Source organism: Lepisma saccharinum, chromosome 20 (assembly GCF_977018435.1).
Source record: "Lepisma saccharinum chromosome 20, izLepSacc3.1, whole genome shotgun sequence".
Taxonomy (NCBI): domain Eukaryota; kingdom Metazoa; phylum Arthropoda; class Insecta; order Zygentoma; family Lepismatidae; genus Lepisma; species Lepisma saccharinum.
In genome coordinates, this window is record NC_139248.1 from 9,334,360 (window position 1) to 9,358,562 (window position 24,203).

A 24,203-nucleotide genomic window follows, 5' to 3' on the forward strand; every position below is an offset into this window, starting at 1 on the left:
TGTACGCATACTAAGTTCGACTTTTCCAGATCGTTGGATCGGGCGAGGGAGCCCTATCCCCTGGCCCCCACGTAGCCCAGATGTCACGCTTCTGAACTTCTTCCTCTGAGGGTATGTTAAGGACGCAGTTTACTCAACGAAGGTGGCAAACGTGAATGCTTTGCGTGACCGAATTGTTGCTGCCATTGACGACGTGCTGTAGCGCGAAGTGGAATACCTGCTGGACATTCTTCGTGTCACTAAAGGTGCTCACATAGAAGTGTGGTAATTTTTTTTTACAAACTTTTTGAGTTGATCTTTGCAATAAAATTACCAAGAAATGTGCAGGTGTGCTCGTTTTAATTTCCCATCACTTCAAAATCCCGGAGGTGCATCGTGTACACCACCCTGTATTTGTGCAGGATTTGATTTTATTAAATTTATATTTAGAGTCGCTTTTCTGTCAATTTTATCTAATCGCGACGATGATAATGAAATTGATGAGGAGAGACACATTCTGCGATTCGAACCCGGGACCCCTAGCGACGCAGCGTGCTGTGATAACCATTCCGCCACAGAGGTAGGCTTAATATTAAGAAATTTTAAATTAGAAATGTCCGTTAGTACAAGTTTCAAGTCTTCTCAATATATCATGGAATTCAGAACTGCGTATGAATCAGTTCAAACTCTTCAAGACAAGAATTTCTCCCAAGGACATGAGACAGACCGAACTGGCTGCATATATATAATTACAGTTTCCCCTCTATTATGGCCAAGCAACGCATGATTACATTATGCAATTCTTGTCAGTTGTAGCATACTGGTTTTCCCATGGTTTCTAAAGCCCGCATCACACGGAACTGGATTTCCAGTAGGTATGCCCTAGTTGGCGCTGGACTTGCTACCAATTTGCTAGTTTTCGCCTCACACGATACTTATCAGCGTACCTGTCGATAGACTTTTGTTCCCATACGAGGGAAGTTGTAATGGCGGCCGCGTGAGATGTAAACAATGTATCACTTCACATTTTTAAAATCCGATAACTATTCAACCGAGAGGAATAACGTTTCGTATAAAACGTTATTAGGTACAAAACAATGGCGCTGCTTAAATACATACTTTGCAACGTTTACTGTACACGTATGGAAGAATATTTTAGTTGTTTCAAATGTAAACACAGTTCACTCGTCATAGATGGTGTAACTCAACGCGCCTTTCATGCTGTATACGTTATACATTGCTGGAATAACACTCGGAAACCACAGACAAAAGCGCTCCTTTGCACACTCACAGATTATCTTCACATGGCGAAACTTTGCTCTGATTGGCTGTTCCACAGAATCCAGTCGAGGAAAGCAAGTAGCAATTAGAACATGTCCTATTCCTCCAAACGAGTGAAGCAGTCAGCCAGGCGGCCATGATTGCTACCTAGAAAGTTAGTTCAGCGCTAACTAGGGCATTCCTACTAGAAATCCAGTTCCGTGTGATAGGGGCTTAAGCGAAAACTGTGAGGCCTGAGTTTATTACGTACACGTCAATAATTATGTTTGTAAGCCGACAGATTCTGAAGTTCGACGTCAACGATACGATTAAATCGGATCAATTTGTTTGAAAGTGGTTGAGTATCGGGGACTTTACTTCGCTTTTCTGGCACTTTCGGTTAATGAGGATGGGTGTGAAAAAGATGAAATTGATAAATGAACACTCAAAAACAACACCTATGCCCAGGTCGGGATTCGAACCCGTCGTAGCGCGCTGTGCTAACCACTTCGCCACGGAAGTCTGCGAAAACAAGCTTCCGAAACATTATCGTGCCCAAAAGGCTATCTCCAGGACGGAGTGCTTGGAATAACGAGCAACGATGCCAGAGCAGAGGTCCCAGGTTCGAATCCTCGTCACCATGGGTTTGTCCCATCATCATTGCCTGTTCGATCTTGCCACTGAATCACACCTTTGGCATAAGGGTTTTTCTTTGCAAACGTCCCTTCATGAATTTCACCTGATCATCAATTTATCCTCATCGCCGCGACAGCCAAAAGTGACAGAATAGCACGCAGGACAACAAAAAAATGCATCCCATGATCGCAATGTACTCAAGAGGTAGAAAATTGACGTTAAATAAAACAAAACAGAAAGTAAGAGACAGAATCATCCGACATATGGATGAAAATTACTTTTTCTTTTCCAGGGGGAAGGTTAAATTTGCACCGTGTAGGGTTTTATGGAATGCCGGAAACATACGCCAAAGCTCTTGAAACTAACCGCCAACGTGTTTGAAGGAAGCGTGTGCCCATCAGAGTTGCCAGCTTTAACGAAAACACACTAAATCTGGTAGGTTTGTGTAGCCAGTTTGCGACGAGTCATGAATAAGCGACACGCAACTCTCGATGCTTTTTAAGTGTTCTTCTGCAAATGAAAATCCGGAGAATTTACAGATTATTTCCATTGCACAGTGTTCTAATTCTTTCCAATGAAGAGAACAACTCATCCACTCAAATGACAGACAATTGTTGTCCACGCTTAAGTAAATTTTAACAAAAAAAAAAAAAACAAGCTGCTGGGCCAATCCATGACAAAGTCGTCTTACCACCTCAAAAAGTAAAATTAGTCCAAATACTATTTAAGCAGCATTAAACTTTAGCTTTAGCTTAGTGGACACTAAATAGTTACTAATTTGATATTTACATGTCCTTGAATGGCTTTAAGAATACAGATTAACAAAGAGAAGTGGAAAATGTGATAAAGGTTATTCTTTTTAGATTAAGGCTTGAGTATATAAGCAGGGCTCAATAAATTTGTAATTTTCACAAATGAATTTGGTTATTATTAAAATGTATGAGTTGAGGACTTTCTTTTCCCCTTTGATATTGTTCAGTTACAGTATTAGGTGAGTAATATGATATTGAATGGAGTTAATTAATGATGTTTTCACATAAGTCACACCCGGAACTTTCTTTAAAAATTAGGAACCGTAAAAATAAAAATGTTTTCTCTGGAATAAAAGACATGAGCAAAGGTTACAATCTACATTCCCCCCACCCCCAAAAAATATGATGGAAAAAAAAAGTAAAATTCACACTTTTCAAGTTGTGTGGTGGTAGGTGAAGCTCTTACCGCCGTGTGAGTCACACCCGGAACTTACGTTATTCTTGAATTGCCCAAAAACAACGTTGTTCACAGAGCTCATTCTTCAGGGCAGTAAAAATGTCATCATTAGACCTCGGATTTTTAGATTCCTAAAATAGGCTCTAAATATCCACAAATAGGTTCTAAAAATCCTAAAATAGGTCCTAAAAATCTTAAGTTAGGCTCGATAAATCATGAAGTAGGTTCAAAAAAACTTAAAATAGTTCAAAATTCCTGAAAAATGCTGATTAGGTATAGTCACCGGCAATGAAAATGGGACACCTACATCATGAAATACGAACTATCTTGCATAACGTTATGTGTGTTGCCTAACCCTACGGAGATGGCAGAACTTACCATCGGAAATTTGCTGTTAAAATCCACTCTTAGCCGTATAGTTAGGCAACAATCTTTTTCCATGTTATCCACAGTCAAACTCCGCAATTTTGTCTATGAGGATCATCTTATATGCTGAAAATAATCTTCAACAAAAACATAGTCAGTGGTGCAGACTTGAATGCCGAAATGTTAGTTTGCAAGGCCTGAATGCCGCAAAGCACCGAAGTGCAAGACCACACAGATCAGACCACTTTGGATTGTACAGGTAACAGTGGCACCAGACATTTTGCTTTGTTTTTGAAAAATCACCATGAACTTGGAGGAAGTAAATTGACAGAGAGTACGTTTCAAACACGTTCGTCATTGGATTTTTTCGTGATATCATAAAAACAAATGCCTCTGCGTGACATAAAAATCCTGTAAAACCTTTAAAAATATATAGAAACCTAAAAAAAGGCTTGATTTAAGCACATAAACTAAAAATAGGTTTTAACAAGCAAAATAGTTTTTTTTATAGGCACTATAAAACTTCATCAGTTGTTGCATTTTTTTAACGAAACGCTGACAACTTATTATTTCTTACAAACCTGTAAAGGAAAAAAAATAGGTTGAAAAACTAAAATCCGAGGTCTATTTTTAGTCATCATTCTGAAACTATAATGTTGATATGGATGAGCTCAATGGCTTTGTTCACAAAATATTTAGATTTGAAGCGTGTGGGGTTGTCACACCCGGAAACTCATGGATTGGCCCTGCTATCAACCTCTGCTGGTAAAATACAATCAATACGTACGATACAATACAAAATACAATCCTTAAAAAGCACGTAGGATGCATGAGAAAAATTAAATGAACATAGTTGTGGACAATGTTCTGTGCAATTTCGATTTAGTGACGGTTTTAAAGTGAATTCTATGTGAAGGTTTAGCAGCTTTGGTAGTTGGAAACACTGTTGCTCTTGTTAGAGGCTTGTTTCCCTGCAAAAGTATTCGTCTGCGTTCGTTGTGTCAAATATCGCTACAGACTACAAGCTTCTATGCGTGAGTATGGCCTTGATCGATAACGAATGGGTTACTTTTATACGCACGCACACACCGACGCAGAGAAGTTAGACCAGGGAGAAAAAAAAGTACGTTCTGCACGCACCTAATAAAAGAAGGCTTTCAAATGCACACATGCATCCACACGCACACACACGTGAAAGGTAACTCCCGGGTTTTTAACTCCAAGGTTGCACAGTTTGCGTCCGGTCTGCGTGCCTCAAGTTCGCACAAGGCAAAAGAGGAGGGGGGAAAGGGAGCCGATATTCTAATTGCAGTAGTTGCGAGCCTCGCATGGGATGTACAGGCTACCTGTTTATGCTTGTGTGCAGGTGTGTGTGATTGCTAGTGTGTCCAGGACCTGAGGAAAGAGATCTGCGCCATCTGGATGAGACCTGTCTTGCCCTCTGGCGACGAAACAGGAAGTAAGAGTTCTCGATTCGTTTTTGTCTTCTAATTTGATTGTGAATTTTCGCTGGCCTCTTCCGTATTTCTGAAGCTTTCGTGCGAGTTGCAGTTATTGTACGGTTTGCAGCTATGGTTCTGAGTGAATATCATTCTCGGTCTTTGTACTTTTCCGTGTTTATTCTTATTTTAAGTCGCTTTTCAACCATTTTCTGGCAATTATGATTGAATTAAATTGTATACGGACAACTGCCACCAAATCAATTCCTGCGATCATACTGGGCAAGGAATCTAAACAGAGCTGATCTGCGTGGCGTAGAGGTTAACACAGCGTACTAGGACGCCAGAGATCCCATGTTGGAAACCAGGCTTGACCATGTGGTGATCTTTGCGAGTGTTCCTTCATCAATTTCATCTTCTTATCCTCATCGTCGCTTAGCCAAATGTGGCAGAAATCCGAGGCAAATAACAAAAATCATATGAAACAAGCTCGATCCATATGTCCGTTTGTCAATGAATGCTAAACAATGGTAAGTTTACAATCAATACATACTTAGTCTTCGATATCTCGAAAACAACCGAAGCTGTAAATATGTAGTTTATCGGGCAGAAAGATCTAAAAATTATAAAATTAATGCGTTTTAAGTATTCTTGATGAGCTTGTCCATTTATGTGCTGGAATCGATAATGGAACGAATCTATATGTCATGAGTATCGAGAGTATTGTATAGGCATTGGTGGATGCTTCGGTTGTCATGGCTGTTACCTTTGTTAATCTCTCTCTCTCTCTTTCCATATTCTCCTGTGTCTCTCTATTCTTTCATCTTTACTCTGTCTTTCTTTCTCCGTTTCTTTCTAAACATTTTTCTTTTCGTCTCTGCGCCTCCCTTTTTATGTTTTTCGTTTCTTTATCTTTCCACTCTGTATTTGTATACTTTTCTTTTCTCTCATGTATTCTCTCCTTCCCTATTTATTTTCTTCTCCTCTTCTGTCTTCCTTCTTTTCCTTTTCTTCCATTTCTTACTGTCTTCCTTTTACCTGCGTCTCCCTATATTTTTCTATCTTTCTTCCTCTCTTTACCCTATTCTCTTATTATTTCTTTCCCTATCTGTTTTTCTTCAGTGTTTCTCCATTCTTCTCTTCATCACTTCCTTTCTTCCTTATTCTGTCACTTTTTCTTCTTCTTTACCCTTGTTTCCTCTCTCTCTCTCTATATATAACTCTTTTCTGTCTTCATATCGCTCCCTTTCTTTGCGTTTCTTTCCTTCATCAGTCTTATTGTTGCGACTACTATACGTGATAAAAATATTGAACACTCGGTTTGCGTGCTTGTAAAATTGCACTCCGTGGGAGGAAAAAAGTCAAATATACCTAATTGGAAAGCTACAAGTGTCTGCTTTTAGACAAACGCAAGACAAAGTGATTTTAACTCTGTCTATTTTTATTCAGACAAAAATGTTTGTAAAAGTGTAGTTTTTTGTGTATTTTTTACATAAGTCGAATTCAATTGTATGTAACTTCGTGTAAAACCTTCGTAAAAATATGATTTTTCTTGTGATTCAAGCTTGTTTATGTTTATGAAATATATCAGCCAAATATAATGGTACTATCAGCTGTGGAACAGCCACAATTAATGATAAATTATGATGTTGCAATCTCGGAAATGACCAGTCCAATGGTTATGAAATGCATATCAAAATGATGGCCGTAGAATAAAAATCAAATTTCCATATTTCATTCTTTCACACTGAAGGAATTTAAAACAACGGAGAGAATTGTTTTTCTTGGCAACCGATTCCCGCGCAATTCACATCGTTGCTAAGAACAAGTGAGCTTTGTTGCCAAGCGTCGCCGCTTGCCCTTTAAACTCCGCGTCCAAGCAGCTTTGACGCGGGAAATGAGCCGAAACAATGTTGCGCAAAGGAAAGCATTGTAGAGATGCCGAAATTTTAATTTGTTACTTCTGTGTTTACATTCCTACCATGAATATTGCCTGGACACCCACATAGCCATGATAATTCTTAGGTGCATTCTATCCAGGCTGTCGGCCTCTCACAAGTTCGCGTGTTTGTTCGTATACACAGTATTGAGTGATGGCGGTTCTGTGTAATGATTAAACCAAGGTATCAAGTGCACGGCGGAGTGTTTGGGTGTTACGTCAGCACAGTGAAAAAGGTATGTAAAGAAAAAGGGAACAACAAAAATTTGCATCGACCCAATATTTTATTGGGCGAGTTTTAGCAAGATGTGGGGAGAAGAAAGATACACGACTTTTATTTTAATTATCCATTATTTCTCTTGTAGTCTACGGTTATTACAAGCATAAAAACGCAGTTTTTCGTTGTGACGTTCAACAGAATCCATTATGAACAGCATTTTATACTTTTACCTTTCACTCATTATATTTATTGAAAAATTATTAGTTTTTAGTCCTTCTGTCCCTCTTAATGAACGGCCGGCCCCCGTGACGGAGTGGTTAGCACATCGCGCTGCGATGCCAGAGGTCCCGGGTTCAAAGCCTGGCTTGGGCATGGACGTTTGTGATGTCTATTCATCAATTTCATCATATCATCTCTCATCCCCATCTTCGCAAATTAGACAAAAGTGGCACAAGAAGCGAAGTAAAATAAATCAAATCAATTTTTTTAAAGAATCAAATCTCTTAATGAACCCACAACTCCTTGCTTATTACAAGAGTTGCAGCTGTGAAACAGACAAAATGCAAAAGCAATATTTCAGGTGGAATGTATAGCAACACGTTAAATGCTGAAACCACCACCACTACTCGACACGATGATTAAGTGAATTTTGCGAGATAAACACAATTTACATGCGTTTTTGCTCGAAATATATTTTAGTTGGCGTGAGGGTTTCAAATGCGCAATTTTTAAAATATAATTTTTATGCTTTGCTATCGCTAGTACGAACCTCGCTCTGTTTCCCTTTCTTATGAAATTGCTGTACACAGCAGGTGCGTTATTATTGTATACAGAGAAGACTGGATCTCTCATCGACTTGATTCAAATCGTCCTCATCGAACATCCTTGCACTCAATATATCTGTTTAAATGTGCGACATAAAATAATACTGGGAAAATTATGTTCATATAAAGCCGAGTTGAGTTGTTTTCACTCTTCAAGTCCACTTTATGCACAGGTAGGCTAATCGGGACTGGTCTTACAGTTTAAAGTGGGATCCGAACCACTATGTACCTCCACCGGGTATCGAAGGAGACGACGTTCATGTGAAGTTAACAGCTAAAAGAACTGCCCCCCCCCAAAAAAAAAGAGTGCAGTACAGCAGTACTCAATTTGCAATATGAGAAATATTTCATTCATTATTTTATGCTGTGACAATACCTTTGATCGGCTCGACGGAACGCACTTGCGCGATTCTCGCAGCGAAGTTCAGCGAAACGGCAACGCTGTGAAGTCGCTTGCTGCCCGCGGAGTCTGAGATTGGCCGCACCCCGCCATACGTCATGCACCCGTTTACCATATTAGGAGAGCGAAAGAATAATTAATATCTGGAACCATATTTGAGGTACACACGCCAAACTTCTGGAATTTGATCAAATGCGTTATATCAACAGTTTTTTTGCGATTTCATTGAATTTGTAATTATGCATTTCAAGTTTGCACGTTTCCCTAAAATGCCAATTTTTGAAGTATCTAGTAAAAATATGCATTTGATTTTTTCTACAGAGCTGCAAAAATAATCAAACTTCAAGTACACAAAATCTCAAAGTTATATGTACAGTCAATTATGAACTGTATGGTGTTAAGTTTTCCGTTCGTGAAAATTGGAAGAAAAAACTACACTTTTCAGTTATTTTTTTATTATAGTAAAAAAACAAAGTTAAGATTAATTTTCAGATAACGCTTATTAAAAAGTAGATACTTGAAGCTTTCCAATGAGGTATATTTGACTTTTTTCCTCCCACGGAGTACAATTTTACAAGCGCGTAAACAGAGGGCTCAATATTTTTATCACGGATAGTAACCGCACATCGTAAAAAGTCGACGTCCAATAAGGAGAACATATCTGTGAATAGGAGACACATTGAAAATGCAAAGTTGATTGTAATTCGAGATGGTACGCGTGGCAGCAAACATGTTTTAAAACAATCTTCGTTTAGCTAACTTTGGAGGCTTTTCGTAATCGTAACAATTAAAAAGGGAGGGGGCCTAAGAGTCGTATCCAGAATTTACGAAGCCATCTCCCCGAAATCCTACAAATTTAAACAGTGTGTAGTGGTAATTAATTTTACTTGCAGGATTAAACATCTTCTAGAATGAGTGCTATTATACGGAGAAATTTATTTTCAGGGCTTCTACCCCCCTCACTTGTTCGCCTTTAGATTGGAGATACTGGTAGGGGATAACCCCACCGAAATAAAGTTCTGGCTGCAGGGGGCAGGATGGGCACTCTCCTGGATTAAAATTCAGACGTAGAACAGCAAGGCAGCCAAAATGCATTTAAGAAAACCTTAAAAGAAATTAAAAGTTAATTGAAAACCTTCACAAATACTAAAAAAATATGTTTACGCCACTATATGACTATTATTATTAGTACCATCGTCTTCAAGGCTCCGAGAAAAATACGACCTCATCATTTCCACAGCCCTGGTAATGAGTTTGCAAGAAATATTAATTTCCTTCCAGTAAAGCAATACTGGGGACCAAATACAGGACCAACAATAGCTACAGCATTGTTGAAGAACCCTTGCTTTCACGGTAGGGCACTTACTAATGTGTAACTCTTTCTCCCTTGGCCCTAATTATGAAACGCATGGCTGTCTGGCTAAGAAGCTTGCAAATCATGCTAGCTTCAAAGAGAAAGAAAATGCATGTACTCGGATGTCAGACCGTGATATTTGTTTTGATATTACCTTACTCTGACGCTAAATACGGAACCCGCATATATCTTTCTCAGGGGGGCGGAGTAAGATTACATATTTTGCCTTTTAGAGTGCGCGTCAAATCTCCTGCATATGGCGACAGCCAATAGCAGCGCACTGCAGCGTTGCCATGTCGAAATCTCACACGGAGAAGAGACAGCATGGTTGAGCGAGGTGAAACAGGTTCTGAACTAGGCAACGCCGCACGTCTGTGATTCGCTGGTGCTATTCAGCCGTTCAAGGCCATATGCAGGAGATTAGACGCGCACTCTAGTCGATTGAGTTGGTTTTATTTTACTTCGCATTTCTTCCTCTTTTGGCTAATCGCAAGGGTGAGGATGAGTGATGAAGCAATGAAATTGATGAAGGGACACTCAGGGTTTCGAACCCGGGACTCCTGGCGTTGTAGATTTGTCCTTTAGCCATAGAAACTTATATGTTACCATTAATTATTATTATTTTACATATAAAATTGAAATTTAATTAAAAATAGTTTAGCATTTTTGACACGTGTAGACTTGTGTCCACTATTTAAACAGAAACTGGATTCGCCTTGTTTCCTCTCCATAAACATAGCTATATGTCATTTACGAATAGTTCTTGTGTTTTTGTACGTTTTTACGATGAACAGATATCAAACAGAGCCCACTTAATCTGCTCTCTTTAATGTGCGTCAATTGTAATGGTAAAATCCCGATTTCAGGAAATGATTTCCAGAATTTTTGGGATCCCGAACAGTCGAGATGTTTCAAAAGGAACATATTTAAAGTACTTAATTCTTGGAATTTTCTGTATTATAAGTGACTAAATGTCTTGATATTTGCAGTTTTTTATTCCAGAAGTGCAAAAACAATCATTTGAGGGGGAAATAGTGTGTAGAATTCGAGACTTTCACCGATTGTCCCGATAATATGGTAGTCAATATGATTCTGCCTTTCGTAGGAACAGAGTGCGAAATCCTGGGGGAACAGGGAGGATTTTCCCCACCAGCAATCTTGGCCTTAAAAATCCCCCCCCCCAATCAAAATTTTTGGGGAAGGGAAAGTTCTTGTTTAAGAACATAAGATAAGGAATTAGTTTTGACTTGAAATATACTTTACTAAGAATAATATCGAAAACATACACAAAGTTGTTGAATGCTTTTTCCCTTTCTCTTTCAAGAGATCATTAGCAGTTCTATACCAATAACAATATACACGGCACAATAAGAATAAAAACAAGGATGCAAGACAAGTATAACTATGAAATTTATTGATTTATATTAATGCAAAGCAAAATTAAACAAACACAACACAACTATTTCATAATTTATTGATATATTTAACCAGTTAGTAAAGGAAATAGTTTACTGCTTTATAAATATATATGTAAAAGTAACAAATTAATTCCTTTATATGTATTTAATAGGACTGTATTTCTCATAATTAGCAATTTACTTTGTATTTGATAAGTGTGTGTTTGTAGTCAGATCTCCTCCTCACCGCCATCATTCTTCACTGATTTCGTAGCCTGGCCGGCCCTCGTGGCGGAGTGGTTAGCACATCGCGCTACGACGCCAGGAGTCCCGGGTTCGAATCCCGGCCTGGTCATGGATGTTTGCGAGTGTCCATTCATCAATTTTATCATATCATCACTCATTCCCATTTTCGCAAATTAGCCAAACGTGGCACAAGAAGCAAAGTCATATGAAGTAAATCAATAAAAATCAACAATTTCGCAGACTCGGTAAAAACGTTATCTCGTTATTTTGTTGGACATGGTAATTAATTGCTGTAAATATGCATTTACGTGTACATATGTGTGCATATATATATATATATATATATATATATATATATATATATATATATATATATATATATATATATACTTAAAATTGTATTTAGAATTTAGTTTTATGTAGTTTTATGTGTATACATATACTCATTAATTGTATCTTTACAGTTCTTATTTGATTTCAAATTGTCCATACGTTTTTCTTTCTTACTTATTATTATTATTATTATTATTGGTTTTGTTTCTTTCTTTCTTATTGGATATATATACCTTTTGTAACTGTAGACTGTATTCTGACAAGGGTTAGGTGGGAGAACAGCGTACGCTGAACCTCGCCCGCTCAATAAAGATATATTATTATTATTATTATTATTATTATTATTATTATAACTTACTAGCAGCCTATAAATCACAAGAAACAATATTGCTACAATTTAACCATTCGAATCGAACTTTTTCCAGATATCTCATGGGGGACAAGACCCCCTCTGCCCCCCCCCTTGCGAGCGCTCTTGCTACTTACCCCTTCTTCTCTCCCCAACCCCCTCTCTTTCTGGGGGAAGGCGGAAGGGTAAAAGTGATAAGAACAAGAATGGGCAAGAAGAACGCGGCAACTGCACGATTATGTTCTTCCTTTTGCGTAGAGCTTCTCACAGCGACCTTGGAACCTCACGTAACGAAAATCCGCGTGGCTTTTTTTTTTTGGTCTTGCCTCTCTCTTTTTTTTCTTCCAGGAAAACGAAGGCTGGCCTGCGTGTGCTTTGCAGACCGTATCCTTTGGCCCGGAGACTGCACGCGCCTTGCAAAGGCCAGACGCTCAGGCCGCTAGAAAATCGAAGTTTCACGTGCGTCCGACATGACTTGCTACCCCTGCCTGACTAAAATTAGGGTTGTGCAAGATCGTATTAACGCATAGGTTCACTGTGCGAATTAAGCTTTTTTGCTGTGGGGCGTATTCGTGATTTCATTTTGAAAAATAGAAATTTGTATATACCTAGGCAGGGTGCGAAATTATTGAAGGCTGGTGGGGGGGGAGAAAGTTCTTCATCTACAAACTCCCTCCCCCACAAACATATGCGTAAATAATACGATACACATATTTATAGTGTTATTAAAAGTAAAAATAAATTACTCAATTAAAATATTTTATTATTATTAATTACATAAAGAATTTTTTTACTTGTATACATATCAGATATTGCAAAGCAGCCATGGGCGTCCGGAAGGGGGGGCAAGGGGGGGAGCCGTGGCCCCCCCTGGAAAATGAAAGTCAAATAAAATATATGTATTTCACACATATAATTTCGTTTTAGCCACAATAATATGTGTTAATTATAGCATGAACACCATAAATTCAAATTTAAGCAATGTTTTTTAGGGAACAACACTATTTTTGGGGAAGATTTGCCTTCGTTTGCCCCCCCTGGAAAAAAATACCTTCCTTGCCCCTCCCTGGAAAACATCCTGCGGACGTCCATGAAAGCAGCTATCTAATTTCTTTACTAACTGATGTTAATAAATTATGAAATAGTTCAAATGGTTTTATTATGTGTAAGTTTTTGTTTATTTTTTTCTTTATGTTAATACAAATCAATTAGATTTCATAGTTATTATTGGTTCGCATTCTTGTTTTATTTTTATTGTGCGTATTGATGTAGATTTGTTAAGATCTCTTGAGAGAGGAAGCATTCAATATTCACAACCACACTAATTTGTGTGTTTTCCAGTGACGTGCGGTGATGTCGACACTTGGGGTAGCAATCAGTGGCGTGCCCAAGGGAGGTTGGTGTGGGTCATAATCCTCCTCCCCCCCTTTAGGGTCCAGTATTCCTAAAAATAGAACGTCAAAGAAAGGAAAGGATTGCAAAATGAGGAAGGACCACTGAAAAGAAGCTCGTGTTAATCCCACTCACTTTCGAAAATTCAAAACAAGTTGATTTGACTATTAAGCCAGAGAACCCGGGTTCGAACCCCGACCTGGGCATGGGTGTTATTTGTGTTTGTCCCTTCATCAATTTTATCGTATCATCTTGACGATTAGCCAAAATTGTAGGAAAAGCGAAGAAAAACTAACCAAATGAAACAATCAATCAATGATTTGATTTATGCTACTTTGCGTTGCTGTCACATTTGGTTAATCGCGAAGATGGTACAATACAATTAATGAAGAGGCAAACACAAAAACACCCATGCCGAGGTCGGGGTTCGAACCCGGAACTCCTGATGTCATAGCGTGCAGTGATAACCACTACCCCGCGGTTGGTTGATTTGGTGTTCGGTCCACTTTATGTACATAAAAGCTAATCGGGACTGGACCCACAGTTGAAAGTGGTATCCAAACCACTATGTGCGTCCACCTGGTACCGATCAGGGGCCACTTGCATTCCCCCACGTAGGTCGGCCGACAACAAAGATGAGTGGAAAGCTCTAACTATTCGGATACGTGGGCATCGGTAAAGCAAACTGCGTATTTACTCAGTGGTACCTAAATTTTAATTGGATTTTTGAAACACCATATTTGCATATGATTAACGTTTTTCCAAAAAAAAAAAATTGCATTGGTTGATTTCCCTAATTTCTTCATCTCACGATCTCGTTACTGAAGGATCCGGGCTCGAACCCTGGCCTGTGCATGAGTGTTCCTTTGTAACCACTTTTCATCCGTTTAATTTAATCAACGTTCATCGTCATGGCAGAAGTTAGGTAAAGTGATGGAAAAGCAACGCTAAAGAAAGGAAAAATAAAATACAAATAATTTCCCCCCACTGCATCTGCAGGGCACTGTGAAATCAGGAGTCCAGAGTTCTCTTATTATGATTGTCCCTCGTGACTTCCATAAGCTCATTAGCTACTTATCGCGATTTATTCTATACAGCTAGAAAAAGTGATGAAAGGTGTAAAAATTAAATATATTAGAGAGGATGAACAGGTAACAAAACACACTTTTTTGTACTTTCTTCAACAATATTCATTTAGCTTTTCTAGTTCGGGGATACATTTTACATTCCAAATTATTTCATTATTCACTGCAGAGTACAACACATAGGAACAAGAATGCGCGCTCGTCACGGGTTCGAATCCCGACCTGAATTGTTCTTTGTGAGGTCCCTTCATCAATTTCATTATATCATCACTCATCCTCATTTTCGCGATAACCAAATGTGGCAGAAAGGTGAAGTAAAATAAACCAAACCAACAGCAACAATTAGAACGCGCGTTTTCTTACCCAAATTAATACATCCGTATTTATGACTATTTAGCTTACCCATTTCTTTTATTGGAGGCCAAATTATCAGTATATTTAAACAAAACACTACTAAAACGAGAGCGAGATATTTGTTATTTAATCATTATATATTCCATATTTGATAAAAAGAGAAAAAAAAAACATAACATTTTTGTCCACATAATACAAGTACGTTCCCATTCATATACAAATAAAACTACATCCCATATTATGCATACATATTGTACAACGTTTAAAAGGTTGTGTAAATACAGAGAACATAAGTACTGCAGAAAATTTACCCCTGAGTTCTTTAGAGGATTTACAAAGGAATCGAAGGGAAACCAATCCCTTATCTGTCCTATAGGAGATAGACTGGGGGACCTGAAACCACGGGCTTTCAACCATTGCAGCGGGGGGCGAAGGGGCAAGGAAGGTACAGGCAGAAATCTTCCCTTTCCCTTCAGGCGGTTGTCTATACCTGGATCTGGTAAGGCGGAAGAAGAGCCAGCTAGGGTGTTCAGCCTTGCCAGCTGATCACATCGAGGAGCGAGAAGAAATGTTGCATATGAACTGAGGCTTCAAGACAATAAATATTGTGATTTGAAAATAAATTAGAGACGTGAGATTGATTGATCTATCTCTGCTAGACTAGCTACTCCTCAGTGCACGTCACTGGTGTTTTCGATATTATTCTTAGTAAAATATATTTGAAATTAAAAGTAATTGCTTATCTTTTGTTTGTTATAACAAAAACTCTCCGACCCGAAAATATTTGGTGGGGGGGATTTTTGATGCCAAGATGGTTGGTGGGGGAAATCCCCCCTTCCCCCAAGGATTTCGCACCCTGTACCTAGGTACAATGGCGGCGATTAGGGGGTGCGATGGGGAGGCAGTTGCCCCCACAGTTTTCGCCACTTTTGCCACCACACTATGCTAAATCTTATCTACAAAGGAAAATATACTGTCCTTGCCCTTTGCACCTTGCCCCCCCCCCACCCCGGTTTTGGGACCCAATCGCCGCCACTCCCTAGGTACGTTACCAGTCGGTAAACTAAACTATTACCTTGAGGTTCTAAGTACCTTACAACATTGGTTATATTACAGCGCCTTGAATAACGTAGTGTGGAAAACGACCCAAGAAACTGGTTCCCCGAGACGATGACAAATAGATGGCAGTGCGATCGACCCAGGTGCTAATTTTGTTATGAAAGTAATGCGGCTTAGTTAGTTTTTGGAATATATTGTGTCGATTTGTTTCTCCAGAAAGGCGGTAAGTGAATTGATGGAAACAGTTATATCTGTGGAGTGATTTGCAGTCACGAAATGGCATTAATTTGGAAAGAAAAGTAAAATAAAATTAATAAATAAATAGCATGCGTAACACAAGAAGAGACATCGCAATGTGATTCCGGACGTCAGGTCTTGGACTGTGTATTAGAGTTTATTTTTCTATGTTATTAGAATATAAATAGTATCCTGAGAGATATTTCATACCGAGGCGACAAACCACAAATGTCGCTCGAAAGCGAGCAGTCGGAAATCAATGCAGCCTTTCGAACCGTAGGGACACAAGCTCTGACTGCACCGTTTCCTCAAGGAGAGTTTACACCAAAGCGACACGCGACAAACGATACGAGGATTTCACACCAAAGCGACGCGGGTCATTCTGTCCAAGCAACTTTCATACCGAAGTGACACATCTTGCTTGGAAAGGAGCCAATCAAGAGCAACATTTCACATCGTAGCGGCATGACGGGAAGCACAGGCCAGCGTTCTGTTGGTGAAATCCTCAAGCGATAAGTGTCGCGTGCCGCTTGTCGCTTTGGTGCGCAATCTCACTAAAGCAAGACACTCATTGCATCGCGTATGCGCGAACAACAAACCACGGCAACATGTTGCAAGGTATTGAGGAAATGGCCCAGTTTGAGCGAGGCAGAAGCGACAAAGCGACACGTGTGGCTTATCGTGTCGCCTAGATCTGTTGTTGTAATGTGCGGTTTATCGTGTCGCCTATCTGTTGTTCGCAAACAACGCTTGCCAATAGACTGAAGGCACCATGTCGCTTGTCACTTAGTTGGGAACTCCCCCTGTAGCGCGTCGCTTCGGTCTCAGCACCCTTCCTTTAAGGAGCTTTCCGACCGAAGTAACAAGTAGCACGCGAATACGCCATATGAACGTTTCGTTTGCTGTTTGGACCCTCATGTGCAATGAATGCTATTTTACAGTCTGGAAGTGTGTGTCACTAGTGTGACAGTGTGAACATCCCGTGTCGCTTGTCCCATTGGTTTGAAAGTTGCCTTACACTCATGTCGATGGCACTAAGAAAGTTTTGTGGGGTTCCCCTTGTCGTTTCATGCAATCATCATTATCATCATCGCCGCGATTAGTTTAAAGCAGAAGAAAAGAGACAGTAAATATCAAAAATACAAATGCTTCAGTGTGTATATCTTTAAAAGAAATGATGATGATGATAATAATAATGAACCTAATTCATACACAAAAATTTAGTTGCCAAGAACATTCCACGCGTATTTTTTCTCCCGTATTATTAACGAAAGAATGACGATAACAGGACGTGGTCGACTGTCTAGAATGTTCGTTAATATCTTCGCGACCACTGTACCAACCAGGTTCATCTATTATCAGCCTTAACTATGGTATGGAGATTTTATCCTCAGAGACATTATAGCTTTAGTTGTTGTTAGTAGCCTTAAGCCTATGACAATATTAGTTCTGGAAAATTATTTAAGTTTGTAACAGACATTTTACCCTTGTATTAAGGGTCTTCAATTTTTTTATTTTTTTTAGTTAGAGGCGTATCCCCGTATTTAAATTCTATCAATTAACTTACTTACTTACTTACTTACTTACTTAGTCGATCCTCTTCTACCGTCAGGTGTAGAGGTTTTGCAAAGAGCTCTCCATCCTTCTCGGTCCCTGACTAACATTTTTGCCCTTTTGATATCCAATCCTCTTCTCCTCAAAACTTCTTCCATCCAGCCGTCCCAGGTCTTCCTTGGTCTTCCCTTTGGTCTCTTTCCATCTACGTTAGCTTGCCATATCTTTTTAGGTATCCTTTCTTCACTCATTCTGTGAACATGACAAAACCACCTCAACTGCGACGCTTCTATTTGTTGTTGTAAAGGTTGGGTCTTAAGGCTCATTCGAATTGTCTGATTCTTTACTCTATCTCGTTTTGTTTTTCTTTCTATTCTTCTTAGGTATCCCATTTCAGTTGCTTGAAGTTTGCTAGAATAATTAGTTGTTAGTGCCATGATTCACACCCGTAAATTGGTGTAGGTGCATACGTTGTTTTGTAAACTGTCAACTTTGTTTTCTTCGTAATTTCCTTTTTATTTAAGAAGTTTCTATTTAGAGCATGATATAAACTTCCTGCTGCAGCAATTCTATTATCTACTTCTTCATCTATTTTCCCACTGCTGCTTATTATAGACCCTAAATACTTGAACTTTGTTACTTGTTCCAAGCTCTCGCCTTCTATCTTAATGGTATGACTTCTATGTTCTCTACTTATTATCATTGTTTTTGTTTTACTGGTGTTCATTCTCATATTTAACTTTTGTAGTTCTCTGTTCCATACATCTAAATTATATTGTAAGTCCTTTTCAGTTTTAGCAAATAAAACGAGATCGTCTGCAAAAGCTAGTTCTGATATTTGTAGTACAGGTCTCATGAGCCAATTCCCAACAGTAAAGGGTTTAATCTTTCTTTTGCAAATTTTTGTAATTTCATCAATTAAAATTATGAACAGTGACAGAGATATTTCCTCATCTTGGTTAAGTTGTAGTTCTACCATTATTTTATTTTAAAACGCTTACTACAGCTTTGTATTACACTAAAGTAAACTATTGTATGTAACTAACTAAATTTGAACCTTGAACACCTGAAGAACATGCTCAAGAAATGACATTTTGAAACCAACAATGAAAGTCGGTGACAAATCATCTTCAAAATGAAACCTTGTGATCCTTTCCACCTCGATTCGGTGCCGACTTAAGCACTTAGAATAATCTTTCTCACAAATAACTCTTTTAAAATAAAGAAACAGGAAAGTCTTTGTATGATATTTCATAGAGTACAAATGGGATTCACAATCGTTTTCAAAGAATGGTCAATATCACAACCTGATGCGCAATCACCCGATTCCACGTAGAGTCTACAAAACATTGCGCTGAATGCACGTTGCGAGTCTATTGAGTATTGGGCTCCATAGAACTTCAAAGCAAAACACCAAGGCACTAATGCCCAGTCCAATCATAGTTAGCATGAAGATGGGAGACAGGTGTCCCATAGTTAACACCACATTAACTCCTTGATTTGAGGACATTGTTTCGCCCCATTTTCCTCCATTAATTGTAGTTTCCTTCCATTTCTCGATTATTCCCCCTTCCAGAAGCCTTGTTCCGAGTTGGTTCACCCTGGGTAGGTACGGCGAACGGAGCGGTAAAGGAAAAGCACCAAACATGTTCACCAACTTCTCTCTGACTATATGAACGAGCATGTCCCCTGCATCGTTGACAAGGATCTTCTTAGCCGTGTACTCAAGCAAAAAGTCTACCCCGAACACAGCCACATCGCGTTTGGAAGCTATTCGTTTCATGTACACCAAAATATCCTTCCCATACAAAGGTTTGTAACGTTCATGCAACTTTCTGATAGCTGGATTCTCAGAGTATTTTATGACATTCACATCGACAGCATTGCTCGCTATTATTAAATTCGAAGCTGCAACATCGCGAATAGTGTTGATTTCCTGTTCGAACATGGAACACGTCATGAGTTTCATTATACCTGCAGAGTACACACATGTTAGAACCATACTCGAATATGCAATCGCAAAGAACAAAATTCTTCCTTTCAAGGTTGAAGGTTGCGTGGTGATTGAAGCTTGTAGAATTATAGCCCATGTATCCAAAAGCAGGTCTACATTCTCCCACCGTGTCCAAAGGATTCTTGAACAGAAGTTGTTGAGGAAAACAAAAGTTAATTCCACAATTATAAACGAGGCGAAAGTTGCAAGCCAAGTGTATGGTTGGAGTGGCAATATAAAGCTCATCCATTGTGGTAAAATTCTTGCCTTTGGGACTACTATGGAAATACCTGCAAAAAGCAAAGGCACCGAGTATTCTACAAAACCAGTTGCCTCTGCATACACAGGAACTATATTGAAACTCATGTGTGCTCTGCCAGACACAATATCTCCCATGATATATGTCCAAGTATTGTTTGATAGCTTATATCCTATATGGTTCCTACCATGTTGGTAAGCATGAATAGGCGTGAAGTTCATTCTCTCTTCTAAAACCTGAAATATATTTCCCACAATTCCACCGTAGCTTACAATATCTTTACCTCTCTTAACTAGTGTACTTACAGCTACCATTGGGCAAGAAGTTATGAATAGAGGATGTTTATTCATATTCACAACGTTTGCATTGAAGATATTCTTAGTACTTTCCGCTAGTGTGTGTTCAGATACAAATATGTTGGTCTTGGTAGAATTAGGAAATCTCACTGGAAAAGGATTGTAATTGTAAATATACGCTGAACTCTGCAAACTTTTATCACACATTGTGCTGTTATAACTAGACCCACATATAACAGCAACATTCAACAATTGTTTAGTCCAAACGCCTCGAAAAACTGCTTCTAGTTGATGTTTACTGCAATTTCGACTTAAAATTATCAAAAATCTTGCTCTTGAGTTCAAATTCCTTACAACCATTCTATCATCAAGTATTTCCAAGATTCTATGCTCTTCACTTGTAATTATTATATACATTTGTAATGTTTTGTGTAATTCTTTATATTTAGCCTGTAAAGCTTCAGAATTCCATGTACCTATGAGATGTAATACTATAGGGATATCAAGGAACTGTTGCACAAATTCAGTACCCAGTAATATATCTGTTGGCGCGCCGTCGTCAATAAATATTGAAACTGTTTCCATATTATCAGCGGCTATATTTGTGAAATGTAATGCCTCAATTAAAATATTCGTTTTAGCATCCAGTATGTCACATATTGTCCTGGTGTTTTTATTGCTTGTTACCTTACAACAGAACAAAAGTAGCAATGCGTAGATTTTCTTTCGAAGCATCTTCATAGAATTCTGTTAATGGATATCTATAAAGAAAAATACTATGTAAGTATCATTTAAACACAAGGCGTGTATGCAAATCGTGATCATGTAACACCAGGGTGGTATTTGTAGACGTAACGAACGGAACAATCCTCCCCTTGAAGGTGGTACAAAGTTTTGCATGTATGCTCTAGTTATTCAGGATCATATGACAAAACTGTGTAATGAATACACTATATTTCTCCCGATTTCTTTAAGAACGTTAACTCTCTCTCATTGACTGAACAGAATTTCATACCATCTGTCATCTAAAAATTTATCCGCATTTAAAGCATTTCGAAAGTTAGATGACTGTAATAATAACTTCACAGAAAAGAGAATTTAACAAAATTTAAGAAACTAAAGAGAAATATAGCTGAAATACGATTTCTAGAGCCATACATAATTAATAAAGTTCATTACAATTCGGTACATTTGAACAAGTTAGGGAATTTGGGGTTGATTCAAGTCCAATAGGCCAATGCATGGCTACATATATACACACACCTCGGATTGACAGAAATGAGTCTGCAGTGGAATTCAACTCCCCTTAGTGCTAATTTTCTTGTGCCAAATGCTCCAAATTGAATGGGTTGGAAAGTAAGAACTTGTCATTAATGATGGAGTTGATCATGTCCGTGGAGAAATGTGAAATTATATAAATGCAATTGCCTAGAAGTTATTTTAAGGTAGATAGTCTATGATAAATATATAACTAACGGAGTGAGTCAACTATAAAAATACTAGCTGATTGCCCGGCGTTGCCCGGATATTTATTTATCCCAATCTTCTATTAGGCAGGAATATAATGAATTCTGATTATAGTGTAAAATGAACTTGGAGTTGAACGGCATTCGGAGTGTCACTATGCATCTTAGCGACCCCAAAAACTATTTATTCCACACTAATATCTGTCGTGTTCGATTATTTTTACGTCACCCCTCCTACCCCCACCCCTGGGGTGCCTACCCTCACAGTATTTCTTTCCAGATTGCAAGTGATACGTGTAACAAGTTTGGTTGAAATCGCTCCAGGCGTTCGAGAGTTATGCCGGAACAAACAGACACATATATACACACATACATCAATTTATATATATATAAAATATATATATAGAAAGATAGATAGATTACCTTGGGTGAAATGAATCTTCAAGATTAGGAAGCTGAAACGGTCGTTGTATTTCTCTCAATGGGTTCGTACTTTATGTAGTGACCCTTCCCTAACAATGTTTCTCACAGAACGCATTTCTCTCAATACGCCTACTTGTTCATAAAATATCTCACTGGATATGGTAAATGACGTAGACGGTTCTATGTGCACTGGAACATGTTATTGAAAATAATGGAGCAAAGTTAAACCTACAGGCAGAAATATCTACTCCATAATCATGGTTTGGGATAAATTAATGGTTTCACATGACGATGTGGAGAGAATCCATTAAGTCTTCGCGTCAATGTTTGACAAAGTGACGCATTTACTTCTAAAAATGTGCAGAGTGTTATTGATTTCCGCTTAAGTACATTTAAGTTAACATCTAAACATATTATTTGTCATTATGTCAATGGTGCGACGTTCGTAATGTAGTATAAAGTTCAACAATAATCAATGATAGATTGAAATGTGTTTTTCATATAGGAAAGTGCTCATTACCTGCGATTACTGTTTTAACCTAAATCCACTAATATGCACAACTCATATGGATAATGTTCGTTTCGTATTTGTCTCATTTTACACGCTTATGTGCCTCTTTAAACCTGTAACGACGATGAGGATGAACGGTGATTAGTTGAAAGGACATTAGCAAGGAGCGCCTATGACAAAGCCAGGACTCGACCCCTTAACCTTTGATGACGAAATCATGAATCGACCACTTAATGTATTCGGCCACTTAGGTGGCAGTGTGCAACGTCCGCGCGCCGGAGCAATGCACACTACACCACGGAGCGGTGCAAAAGTGTGCCCATATATGCTAGCTTGTAGCCAGCCGAAGACATGGACTCAAAGTATCTCAGGGCTTGCGGGGTTTAGTATGGAAAGGTCAAAGGTCAACTTGTAAAAGTTTATTTATATTTATACACGCATGTAAATAACCAGTTTAGCACATACGCTCTTAAATCCTCCTCAGTGAGGTACCTGGGCAGTATTAGTATTCTTATCTAATTTAGGGGGGGAACCAACTAGTACAGGTAACCAATAGGAACCTGGGTAGCCGTCACGTGCCACGCCGTCTGGGGACAACATGCGAAAGCGTCAATAGCGAGGGACGGGCCAAGGGGCCCGCGGTTTCACAAAGGTGTTGGTGTGAAAGGACGCCGCAAAGTCAATCCAGCTACGACAAGGGAACGGTTCGGTCCCTTGGCATGTCCAGTCAGTAGCAAGAGACGGCAAGGTACAAAGGGTAGGTCTGGAAGCACCCAGGAGACTTGGGCTTGGGCCACCACGACCCAAGGGTAGCACATCAAGCTCTTATGGGGCAGACCAGGTAGGTAGGAAAACGGCTTTTTTTATTCTCCTCCTTCCTTCTCAAGGAAGCTATTGGATCCTGGTAGGGGAAACTTCCAGACTAGATCTGGGAACCAGGTCTTTCGCAGTCGGCATCTGTCAGTCGACTGAGCTCCGGTTTTTTTTTTTTTTTTTTTTTTTTTTTTTTTCGAAGTCAGGACTTTTCATGTCCAGCATATTGTATTTTTGAACTGGGATGTGGGTTTTTTACATAGTGAATATGTACAGGAACATTGATAATTACACTTTTTCATTAGTGTTTCCTGCTACTGTCGCAGGAGACAGGTCGTGGGTATGTGCCCAACATATACAACTAACAACAACAACACATACAAGATATATAAGAATTAATCAAGATAATTTTCATGAAATTTGATTACAAGCACAAGTGCACAGAGTATACAGTTGTTAAAAAAAAAAAAAAACCATGTGAAGTGATTTCTTAGGTTCCCTAGGATCTGAGTGTGGTTCACTGTGTCATGGTCGAGGTAGAGGGACCTTACGCCGTCGGGGGCGGAGTGTCCCGATGGAGTTTATTAGGGGATTGGTATGGGCTCGAACCTTGGCCCATATACGTTGTTTGGCGATTTGGAGCGTCTCCTCTATCATTGGGTATTGCAGATCATCATGAATCTGGGTGATACGGGTGTCCATGGGGTAGGACCCAATCATGCGTAGCGCTCTGTTCTGCACAATCTGGATCTTGTTGTGGTGGGTCTGTGCCATCTGGGTCCATACCGGGCTGGCATAGAGTAGAATCGG

General features: G+C 39.0%; 1 protein-coding gene across 1 annotated transcript in view; it reads left to right on the top strand.

Annotated features, from left to right (window-relative positions):
• Positions 1–4,814: 4,814 nt before the first annotated feature.
• Positions 4,815–24,203, top strand: part of LOC146003707 (uncharacterized) — a 113,648-nt gene continuing 94,259 nt past the window's right edge. The window contains exon 1 of the mRNA XM_083142089.1: positions 4,815–4,909. The gene's annotated coding sequence lies outside the window, so the exon portion shown is untranslated. The remainder of the gene's footprint in view (positions 4,910–24,203) is intronic.